Below are 10,686 nucleotides of genomic sequence, written 5' to 3'. Positions count from 1 at the left end.
CAATCAAAGTCCTTCCTTCATCTAGACATTGGCAGATGACAAACTAATCAGAGCTGCCAGAATGACCTTGTTTGTGTCTATCTGTTCGCTCGTTGTCTCCCCCATTAGATCATGAGATCCTCAAGGGCAGGGACTATCTTTTATCTCCTGTAGGACACAGTGAAGCTTGACTCTAGCATAGTGATGCCATTTTGGTCCTCTTCGAGAATGAAGGACAACAATCAATCCCCACTGCTTAGTGCGGTACCTGGCACATTGTAGATGGTTAATAAATGCTTGTTGACTACTAAACTAAACTAAACTTTATGCAGTTAACTATTAAAACATAGTTTTAGCCGACTGCTCCCATTGCTACAGAGGGGAAAAGTACAGAGGTAGTCTTCAGGTCCCTCCCTCAATGCTTGGTCACTGATCTATGTTTGGTTACTTCCACCGTGTACACTCTATTCCAATTAAGTCAATCTCTTTCCCCCACCCCCACCTTCCTCCTTCCTGTTTCTAAACCATTCCTCTTCCTTGTTCTTTCCAGCTAAAATAATTCTTCCTCCTCTGCTGTCAACCCATGTCCAATGATTCCTACAAAACAAAACTCAACTGTCACCTTTTCCAGTAAGCCTGCCTTGATTAGCCCTGCATTTCCTTGGCACTTATATGTACTGGTAATGTCTTGTTCTACCATTGCTCCATATGGTACCCATAACAGTTTCCTAATTGTTTCATTTTTTTTCTGTTTCCATTTACCCAAACCTAAGAATGAACTCTCCCAAGGCTAGCACTATACCTTTTATTTCTTTGTCTCTAAAACCACCTAGTACACTAAGGAACATAGAATAGGAGCTTTGCAAATTAGTTCCAGGCCTAAACTCAGGAAGACCCACCTTCCTGAGTTCAAATCTGGCCTCAGACCATCTACAATGTGCCAGGTACCAAACTAAGCAGTGGGGATTGATTGTTGTCCTTCATTCTCGAAGAGGACCAAAATGGCATCACTATGCTAGAGTCAAGCTTCACTGTGTCCTACAGGAGATAAAAGACAGTCCCTGCCCTTGAGGATCTCATGATCTAATGGGGGAGACAACGAGCGAACAGATAGACACAAACAAGGTCATTCTGGCCTCAGCTGTGTGGCCCTGGGCGAGTCATTTAACTCTGTTTGCCTCAGTTTCCTCATCTGTAAAATGATGACACAACAAACAAGACTAAAGGAAGGAAATGTTCTCCGCTTACTAACCCACCTAAGCAGCTGTCTCTCAAAGACTCTCTCCTAGCAGCTCCTTGTATGTCCAAGAACTATGGTTCTTCTCCTTGCTCCAGCCAGAAGATCACATCAGGTTTGGACACAGGAAATCCTGCTTGTGAGAAAGAAAATAGGACCTGGTGGTTTATCCTGGGTTAACAGGGCTAACCCAAGCTCAGGCCCAGCCCTTGGATCTATAGGCACCAGCTGGGAGGAGTAAAGAACTGTTCAGAGAGACTTCAACAGCAAGGCCTAGAAAGGCCTATGCACCCTCTGGAAGAATTCCAGGACTTTACTACCCATAGGATGAGGGAGGTCAAGGAGGGAGGTGACCTGGGCCCTGGAAACTATTAGCTCATGTCTTCAACTTATGAGAAGTGTAGGAAATTCTCACCTCTGGGGATGTCCAAATTGGATCTTGGTGACAGTTCTGGGCCAAAGACAGTGAGGCTAGTCTCCTAGAGGGAATTCAGAGGATGGGAAATGTGCAGCGTCATGGAGAAGTCAAGGAAGCAACCCATTTCTAGCTCTGTATAGAACAGGCTATGGTCAAGGAACAGAAAGGAGACCCTTTCCGTGCCAATATAAGATCAAGAATCCTTAATCCCTAAATACTAAGCCGTAAGTCACCCAAATCCTTTGGACCCCATGGTTATTATAAAGCAGACAGCTAAGAAGCTCCGGCCTGAGTCCCAGGGAAAGGCCTTACCTAGTGAGGCCATGTTCTCATAATTGTCCAGCATCACACCTCTGTAGAGACACCTGTGAGCAGGGCCCAGACATTCCCACTCCTCCTGGGTGAGGTACACAGCCACATCCTCAAACACCACTGATTCCTGAAACAACAGGTTACTGCTGCAGCTTCAGGGAGAGTAACCATCCTTGGCCCTGGGGTCAGAGGTAGAAGTGGCTGCCTTGTAGACCTCTGCTTGGAGATCTCCAATGAAGGGAAACCGACCCCCTTTTCTACTTTGGGACAGCACTAATTGTTAGGAAGTTGTTCTCAGTGAGTAGCCTTTATCCTGTTCAAAAAATAACTCACATCCAAACAAAGGGAATTATGGCTAAGATACAAAGTCCTCTAAAAGATCAGAGAATAGGATAAAGAAGAAGCTAGACAAAATGGAGTTTAGATTGCAAAAACTTGGAGGAATTATCCCAAAGAATATCTCCCCCCAAACATAGAGGATGAAAATCTCCATTATCCTCATCAGGGCTGACAAGAGGGCTGTGGAAAAGTTCCAAAGAAAAGCACACAAAGTTTCTAACAAGCTCTTTGTCCAGGGAGTTAGCTAGAGTTCAGGAGTTCCTTCCAAAAAAAGGAAGAGCCTCTACAAGTCCCTGAAAACAAACAAAAGTTCAGATTTATCCATGAATACTTCTGGGGAAAAAAGCCTCTGTGAGCTTCCATGAAACTGTAGACTTGGCAAACAAAAATGTGCCAGACAGCCTAGGAAGAACAGTCGAGACTGAGCTCAGAATGTAAAGGTCACCAAGCTCCTTTACTCACTTCTCATCTGAGAGACTCAGTAGCCAGGAATGAACGGGGAGGCTCAGCCTGCCTTGAAAGCACCAGAGCTCACTGGTAGATTTTCAGAGAGCAAGGATTCAAGGGGAGCTCAGAATTTCAAAATGGTTGAGGAGAAACAGACCCAACATGCCATAGGGAGAGCAGTGTTTTAAAAGGGGGCCCAGAGAAAAACAAATATTCAAATGGAAATAGTGGATGAGGGTTGTGAGAAACTAATGCATTTTAAATAAAAAGCTAATTTAAATATAAAGCTAACCAGGTCTAATGCTAAGAAAGTTAAAGGAATCCAGGGAGGCCCAGGTTTCCACAAAGTGGGCAATACCCCTCCTAATTCCTACTATCATTCCATCTCTCCCTATGCCTCAACCCTACTAAACCTATTCTGCACCTATTCTGCATTAAGACCTTCAGTCTCACCCTGCTCTGCTTTTACTCTCCTCCCTTTCCAATCCTGACTCTATAGTTAGCCAACTATACTGAATTAGTCAACTCTACACTGTTCTCTGCTCTCAAATCCCTCACCTCTTGTACTATCATGGCCCATCTTTTTGCCAAACCTCAGCCTGGATTACTCCCACCACCTACCTCCTCTGCCCACACTCATGGGCTGTTGAAAGGACTTGGAAGAGGTCACATAACTGGATGACTGGGTACATTTTAAATTCACTGGGCCCTCACTGCAGCAGGGAAAGGTTTTTATCTCTAACGGATTCATTATCTCACTCTTCACAGAAGCTATTTGAAACCTTCTCTTCCCTCCTTAAGCCTCCTATACCTTCATCTCTCTGCTTCCTCTTCTGTCAGCTAAAAATCTGACCTCTAACTTTACTGAGGAAACTGAGGCTATTAGATGTGAGCTCCTTCTTCTCCCATTCTCTTCATTTCAAAATCCCATGACATTTGCTCCACTCTTGACTCCTTTCCCCTAATACCTGACAAGGAAGTAGCCCTTCTCCTTGCCAAAGCCAAGCCCTCTACATGTACACTTGACCTCAAGCTATACATTTTTGTTCAGCAAATTGTAACCCCCCTATCTCTCTCTCTCTCTCTCTTTTTTTCTCTCTCTCTCAAATATTCAACCTCTCCCTGTTTACAGCTGCCTTCCCTACTGATTTCAAACATACCCAAGTCTCTCCTACACTGAAAAAAACCTTCATTAGACTGCAGCATCACCTCAAGCCATCATTCTGTATACCTTCTCCCTTTCTAAGCCAAATTACAAAAAGCTGTCTACCTTTGCTTCTTATACTTCCTCTCCTATCACTCACTGCAACAACCCTGTGGAATGTGTCCACTAACCTTATCTCCCAAATGAAACTGCTCTTTTCAAAGTTACCAATGAATGAATCTCTTAATTCCCCAAACTGATGTTCTTTTCTCCTCATTCTCCTTGACCTATTGGTCATATTGATTCTACTGTTCATTTTCTGGGCACTCTCTTCTCTGGGTTTTTGTGGCATTTCTCTCCCCTGGTTCTCTTTTTACCTGTCTGACTGCTCTTTGTCAGGCTCCTCTACCAGCTCATCATCCATAATACTCCTAACTGTGGGTATTCCCCTGTGCTCTATTCTAGGCCCTTTTCTCTTCTCTCTCTCTCTCTCTCTCTCTCTCTCTCTCTCTCTCTCTCTCTCTCCTTTCTGTTTTGTCAACCTCATCAGCTCCAATGGGTTTAATTACTATCTCTATGAGGATGATTCACAGATCTCTATATCCATCACTGGTGTCTCTCTTGAGCTTCTGTACTATTTCACTAATTGCCTACTAGATGTTTCAAACTTGATGTCTCAAAAATATCTCAAATTCAAAATGTCCACAACAGAGCTAATTATTTACCCCTAATACCTCCCATCTTCCAAGTATCTCTATTTTTGTCAAAGGCACCGCCATCCATCCTTCTGGGCTCCCAGATTTGTAACCTTGGCATTATCCTTGATTCTTGACTTTCCCCCATCCTATATATCCATTAGTTGCAAAATCTTGCCATCTGTATCTCCAAATATCTCCCTTCCTAGCCTTTCTCTCTACTCATACACCTGCCACTGTAGCTTAGGCTCTTATCACCTCTTGCTTAGATTATTGTTAACAGTTTCCTAATTTATCTTCTTGTCTCAAGATTCTCCTCTCTCTGGTCCATCCTACACACTGCTACCAAACTGACCTTCTTTAAGAGGAGATTTGACTCTGTCACTCATCCACTTAATCAACTCCAGTGGCTTCCCATTCCCTCTGGGATAAAATATAAACTCCTCTATTTCCTTTTCAAAACCCTTTACAACCTGGCCCCAAACTATCTCTCCAGTCTCACTGGACTCTCCCTCCCACACTTGATAATTCAGCCAAATTGGCCCCACCTACAACACCCCATCTCTTGCCTGTGGGCAGAGCCATCCCCCATGCCTGGAACATAATTGCTTTCTCTCGCCCTCAGCCTCCCAAAATATCTGTCTTCCTTCAAGATTCAGTTCACACATTACCTTCTACATGAAGGCTTTCCTGTTCCCTACAACTACCTGGTAGGGATCACAAAGGGATCCCTTTCCTGATCCCCACTATATATCTGTCAAACTGGCAAAAATTAGTAATGCAGGGAGAGCAGCAGTTCTTTTGCAGGCAAGGGGAAAAGTTGCTAGTTTTATCTTCCAAGTCTTACTGGATTAAGCTCCCATTTACATGGACCCAGGTAGTGACTCAGGACATGATGGGAACTGAAAGGAATTTTCATAACAATTCAAAGAGTAAACTGAATTCAAAAAGAGGTAGTAGAGATAGAAATAAAGCAGTTCAAAAGTCATATTTAAGAGACTCTGGCTGGATACTGTGAGCCTGACTTACAAAGAAGTTGAAATAGCCCTCTCATACAAGAAACTAAAGTAGATAGCAAACCATTCCCCTGCAATTCAATGAAGAGCTAACTGACAGCAGCAGTACAGTTCAGCTGTCATTTATTTCCATAGAATCACAGAATTTTAGAGTGGGAAGAAACCTTGGCAACAACATATAAGGCCAATGCTTAGGGAATGGCTAAAAGAACTGTGGCATGTCAATGAAATGGAATATTATTACACTACATGAAATGACAAGAGCGTACTTCCAAACCTGAAATGGGGGGGTGTCAAAAACAGCTGGAAATCCCCCACCTTGGGCATAATCACTCAGAGAAAATCATAGGACCTAGGCCCGAAAACTCTCTAATACTGCACAGATGTGTTTGTGCAAAGGATGCCCTGCCTATCAGGGAACTGTTGAAATGGGAGCCCTCTTCCCGACACAACAGCCTCAGTCTTGGGAATTGTGTTTTTAGAGTTCTGCCTTAAGAAAGAAAAGGTTACCAGACAGAGAAGCTCACAGAGAAGACAAAGGATCTGAGGCCACACTAAGGGCTAGAACCCCAAAAGGATCTCTGAAAGGAAAGCTCACCTGGAGCTCAGATGGTAGGAGTTTGGTTTCCATCCCCTTGTCTCTTGGCTTTCCCTTAGAAGGGCAGGCAAAACCCTGGAGAACATATAGAACTGAAGGAAGAAAATATGGCTGTAAGTGAAACCAGCTATGTCTTCAGCTACCTCAGAACCACACCCTGGGACTCTCCAGTTACCCCTCTCATGGGTTCATTTTTTAAAAATGTTCTTTTATTTTCAATTGGTAGAACAAAACAAGCATTTCCATAATAGTACAATAAAAAAGATGATCATAACAACCCCTCAAACTAAGAGCATAACTGTTTGTGAGCATGACCTGGGTGGTGGAAGTGTCAGAGGAGAGAAGGGGGGGCTATAGGAGAGATGTTACAGAAGTAGAATCCCCACTACATCATATCCAACAAGTCTTTATCCAGTCTTTACCTGTAGACCCCCAAGGAAGGAAATCCACCGCCTCTCGATGCACTCCATTCCCACTTTTTTCCTGACATCAAGCCTAAATCTGCCTCTTTGCAATTTCCGCTCATCACTCCTAATCCTGCTTTCTGGGGCCAAACAAAACAAATATAGTTCTTCTTCCACATGAGAATCCTTGAGATCTATATGAAGAAGGCTAGCATATCCCCACTGAGTCTTTTCTTTACCAGGCTAAACATTCTCTGAATTGAACACAGTATATTCTAGATGTGATCTGACGGACAGAGTACCAGGAATTACCACTGCTTTACACTAGAAGCCTTACAAGTTGGCATGGACCTATTAATGAAAAATCTGGCCATTCAGTCAGTTTGGAATTTATACTGTCGTCGACTTCATCTCTCTCCCTTCTTTTCCCCAAGAACAATTTGTAATGAATTGTGGTACAGGAGGCCTTGTGGTACAAAGAGCACTGATCCTGGCAAAAATCTCTCAAGGCAGAGGATCTAGATTCAAATCTCCCCCCAATCCTCCTCTTATTACCTGTGTGATCTTGGTTAGGTCACCTCACCTTGGTGGATCTTCCTTTCCTTATCTATAAAATGAAGAGATTGGACTCAATTGAAATTGAGAAGATTAGCACAGCAAGTGGTTAATTGTGGGAATTAAGTGAACCACATTGACTCCACCTTGTGATTCAATTCTGGTGCTAGCTTAGTTTCTACTCAATTATGGGTCTAGGCCAAATTCTGTCTTATGAGAAAACTTATTCGGTTGTGGGAATTGGGAGAAAATGTCATTGGATTGTTTGAACGTTGCCCTAAGTGGCTGGGAAACTGAACCTCTCCCTACAGCTTAGAGACCCTTACTCAAGGACCGAGTTTATGCAGACCAGAAGCCCAGTCAGATCCAAAGATTGATGCAAGCAGCTTTCTCACAATTGTACACCACAGGTCTAGTCCTTTTCTTTTCTTTTCTTTTCTTTTTTAAGGCAATTGGGGTTAAGTGACTTGCCCAGCGTCACACAGCTAGTAAGTGTCAGGTGTTTGGTCTGAGGCCGGATTTGAACTCAGGTCCTCCTGACTTCAGGGCCGGTGCTCTATCCACTGTGTCACCTAGCTGCTCCCAAAAGCCTAACTCTTGCAGGATACCTTGCCCAGGCTCCTTAATCTCAGCACCTTCCCTTTGACATCTCCAATTTATCCTGTATGTATCATATTTGTACACGCTTATTTGCACTGTCTCCTCCATTAGGCTGTGAGCTCCCCTACCACAGGGTCTTTCTTTGTTTTTCTATGTATTCTAGGCGCTTAATAAAGTGCCAGCTTAATGATGTGACTTTTTTCCCTCAGGTTAAGGGTTAGTCTAAATAGATGCTCAGATCTCTTCCAATTCTGAAATTCTGTGATCTGTGATCTGAGTGCTCCAGGCACCCGAGCTGTGCTGCTTGCTACCCATTTTATTAGTGACTTTGATAAAGGCCTAACAGGCATCAATGACAGTTGATATCTATTAAATTTCCAAATGACACAAAGCCAGGCAATTCTTCTGGAGTCCTTAGGCTCTCAGAAGCACACAGCTGAGTTAAATCGTAGCTTAGGTCTTGAAACCTTTTTTTTTTACATTAAATTTTGTTTTTTATTATTAACATAATAAAAAGTGAATGTTTCAATATACAAAGAAGAGAAAAATAAGTTTGTATATAAAATTGTGAAATCTCATGTGTTTGTTTTCTTAATGCATATTAATTGAACACTTCAGTGACAAGATTACCTGCCTGGGTCACCTTCTGAACTCGCTTCAGCTCTTTTTACTACATTTCTTAGTGTTTTACTGATGCTTTTTTCTCTCTTCCTCTTCATTTGCTTATCACTGCTCATCAACTGGGGCAGTTAGGTGGCAAAGTGGATAGAGAGGCAGGGTCTGGAGTCAGGCTCATCTTCCTGAGTTCTAATCTGGCCTCTGACACTTACTAGCTGTGTGACCCTGGGCAAGTCATTTAACTTTGCCTCCATTTCCTCATCTGTAAAGTGAGCTGGAGAAGGAAATGGCAAACCACTCTAGTACCTTTGCCAAGAATACCCCAAAAGGGGTCATGAAGAGTCGAGCACGACTGAACTCATCACCTCCCCGACTCCTTCCCCTTACCCCTTACCCCAATTATTCCACCTCAAAGCAGTACCCAGGGAGTTCGATTACTGAAAAACAAATGGTTTCCTTCGGGCCAGGTGGTATCTGACACTTTGAGTCAAACCACAGCTCTGAGATCCTGGTAGTTATCCCTGTCTCTGTTGGAAATTTCTTTGATGGAAAATTCACCTCTCCCCACATCCAGCTGCTGCAGCAGCTATGAGCCAGGAGGGGAAAAAAACTAACCCTGGATTACACCGTAGCAAAGAAGATGATACTCAATGACTTGTGCATCCTCCAAGACTCATCTCCGGTGCTGCCTCCTATTGGAAGCCTGTCCTGCTACCGATGATTAATAAGTGCCCTCTCACTCCTCGAATTGTATTGTATTTTATTTAACTGTGCAAATGTTGTATCTCCAAGCCCCCAAGTAGTCTTGCCAACAACCTCCATAAGGGCTCTCACATACTGTTCCCTTCTCTCCACTTAAAATGACTACAACCCAAGTTCATTCCTTCATCACCTCTTGCCTGGATTATTAGACCTCCCCACTCCCCTCATGCATCCTCCAAGATGCTGGCAAAATGATATTTCTAGAGCACAAGTTTGAACATATCACTCCTCTCTTGCTCAAAAACCTTCAGTTGCTCCCTATTACCGCTAAGAAAATAGTATTATTGTTAATAATGATGATGACGATGACAGCCACTAGCATGTATATACCGGACTCACCCTCAGCTCCGCAGCGCGCGATCGACTGGCCGAACCAGGATGCCCTCACAAAAGGAGGGAGCCAGCCTCGGACGGAAGTGTTTTGCCGGACTCCAGCTCCCCCCGGAAGCCGCCCCAGCCAAGTCCGAGGTTTCTCTCCGGCCGTTCTAGGCTACAAGGAGGACTCAGTGGCTTCGGGTTTTTTTTTTTGAAGCCTTGGCGCCTTTCGGCCATATCTTTTCATAGGCTTTGCCCAACTCTCCTACGTGCAGCTAGTCCCACTTCCCCTCGGACCAACCATCTTTGTTTATTTATTTTATATGGGCTCAGTCAATATGCATTTATTAAGCTCCTCCTACTAGGCGCTACAAACAATACGAAAACGGGACAGTTCGCACCCTCAAGGTGCTTATATTCTAATAAATACAGACAAAATAAAGAGGTGGAAACTTAGCGGGGAGCAGGAGGGAGACACGTTTGGTTTTCCTCTATATTCCCACGGTGACTGGTATACAGTATGCTCTTAATAAATGCTTGTGACTTGTAAACTTGTTGATTGAGAAGCAGATCAGCTCTAATGCTCATTCCCCAGATAAGCAGATCACCGGAAATCTCACCATCTCACAGATGGACTCGCATTTCTGATACTCAACACCTTCTCAGCGCCTTCAGGTGCCTCCGCCTTCTGATTGGAGTTCTGGAGGGCGGAGCCATAAACTCCGCCCAAAGCCTGCCTTAAACATTGCGCTTCTGCTACCTTCTCTATTACAGCACAGGGCAACCCAAATCTGCCCGTATTTCCGGCTCGCTGTCTAGAATTTATCCTCTTCTCCTCACTCCCTCTCACCGCTTCACCTCCCCCTCCACGCCCAATCTGTTGCCTAGGCCTGTCGATTTCACCTTTGCAGCATCTCTAACGCTCCCCTCTCTCCTCTGACACTGCTACTATTCACTTCACACCTGGACTATTACAAGAGTCTGCCTGCCTCAAGTCTCTCCCCGCTCTGATTTTCCTAAAGCTCAGATCTCTCTGTGTCACTCCCTACTCAATAACTCCAGGAAGGTTCTCTATCACTTCCAGGATTAAATATACAATCCTCTGCTTGGCAATCAAAGCCCTTCTTACTCCTCCAACACGTACAACAGTGATACTGGCCTCCTAGTTATTCCATGAACAAGACACTCCGTCTCTTGGTTCTGGACATTTTCTCTGGCTGAACCCTATGTCTGGAATACTCCCCCTC

General features: G+C 44.0%; 1 long non-coding RNA gene across 1 annotated transcript; it reads right to left on the bottom strand.

Annotated features, from left to right (window-relative positions):
* Positions 1-1,952: 1,952 nt before the first annotated feature.
* LOC114039883 lies at positions 1,953-9,506 on the bottom strand. Its single transcript, XR_003568713.1, has 4 exons — positions 9,464-9,506; positions 7,145-7,196; positions 6,186-6,277; positions 1,953-2,073 (listed from the first exon to the last, which is right to left on the bottom strand). It is a non-coding gene; the product is annotated as an uncharacterized LOC114039883 (long non-coding RNA).
* Positions 9,507-10,686: the final 1,180 nt, after the last annotated feature.

This window comes from Vombatus ursinus, unplaced genomic scaffold (assembly GCF_900497805.2).
Source record: "Vombatus ursinus unplaced genomic scaffold, bare-nosed wombat genome assembly UNPS02012319.1, whole genome shotgun sequence".
Taxonomy (NCBI): domain Eukaryota; kingdom Metazoa; phylum Chordata; class Mammalia; order Diprotodontia; family Vombatidae; genus Vombatus; species Vombatus ursinus.
This window is presented reverse-complemented; position numbering and strand designations above follow the sequence as displayed.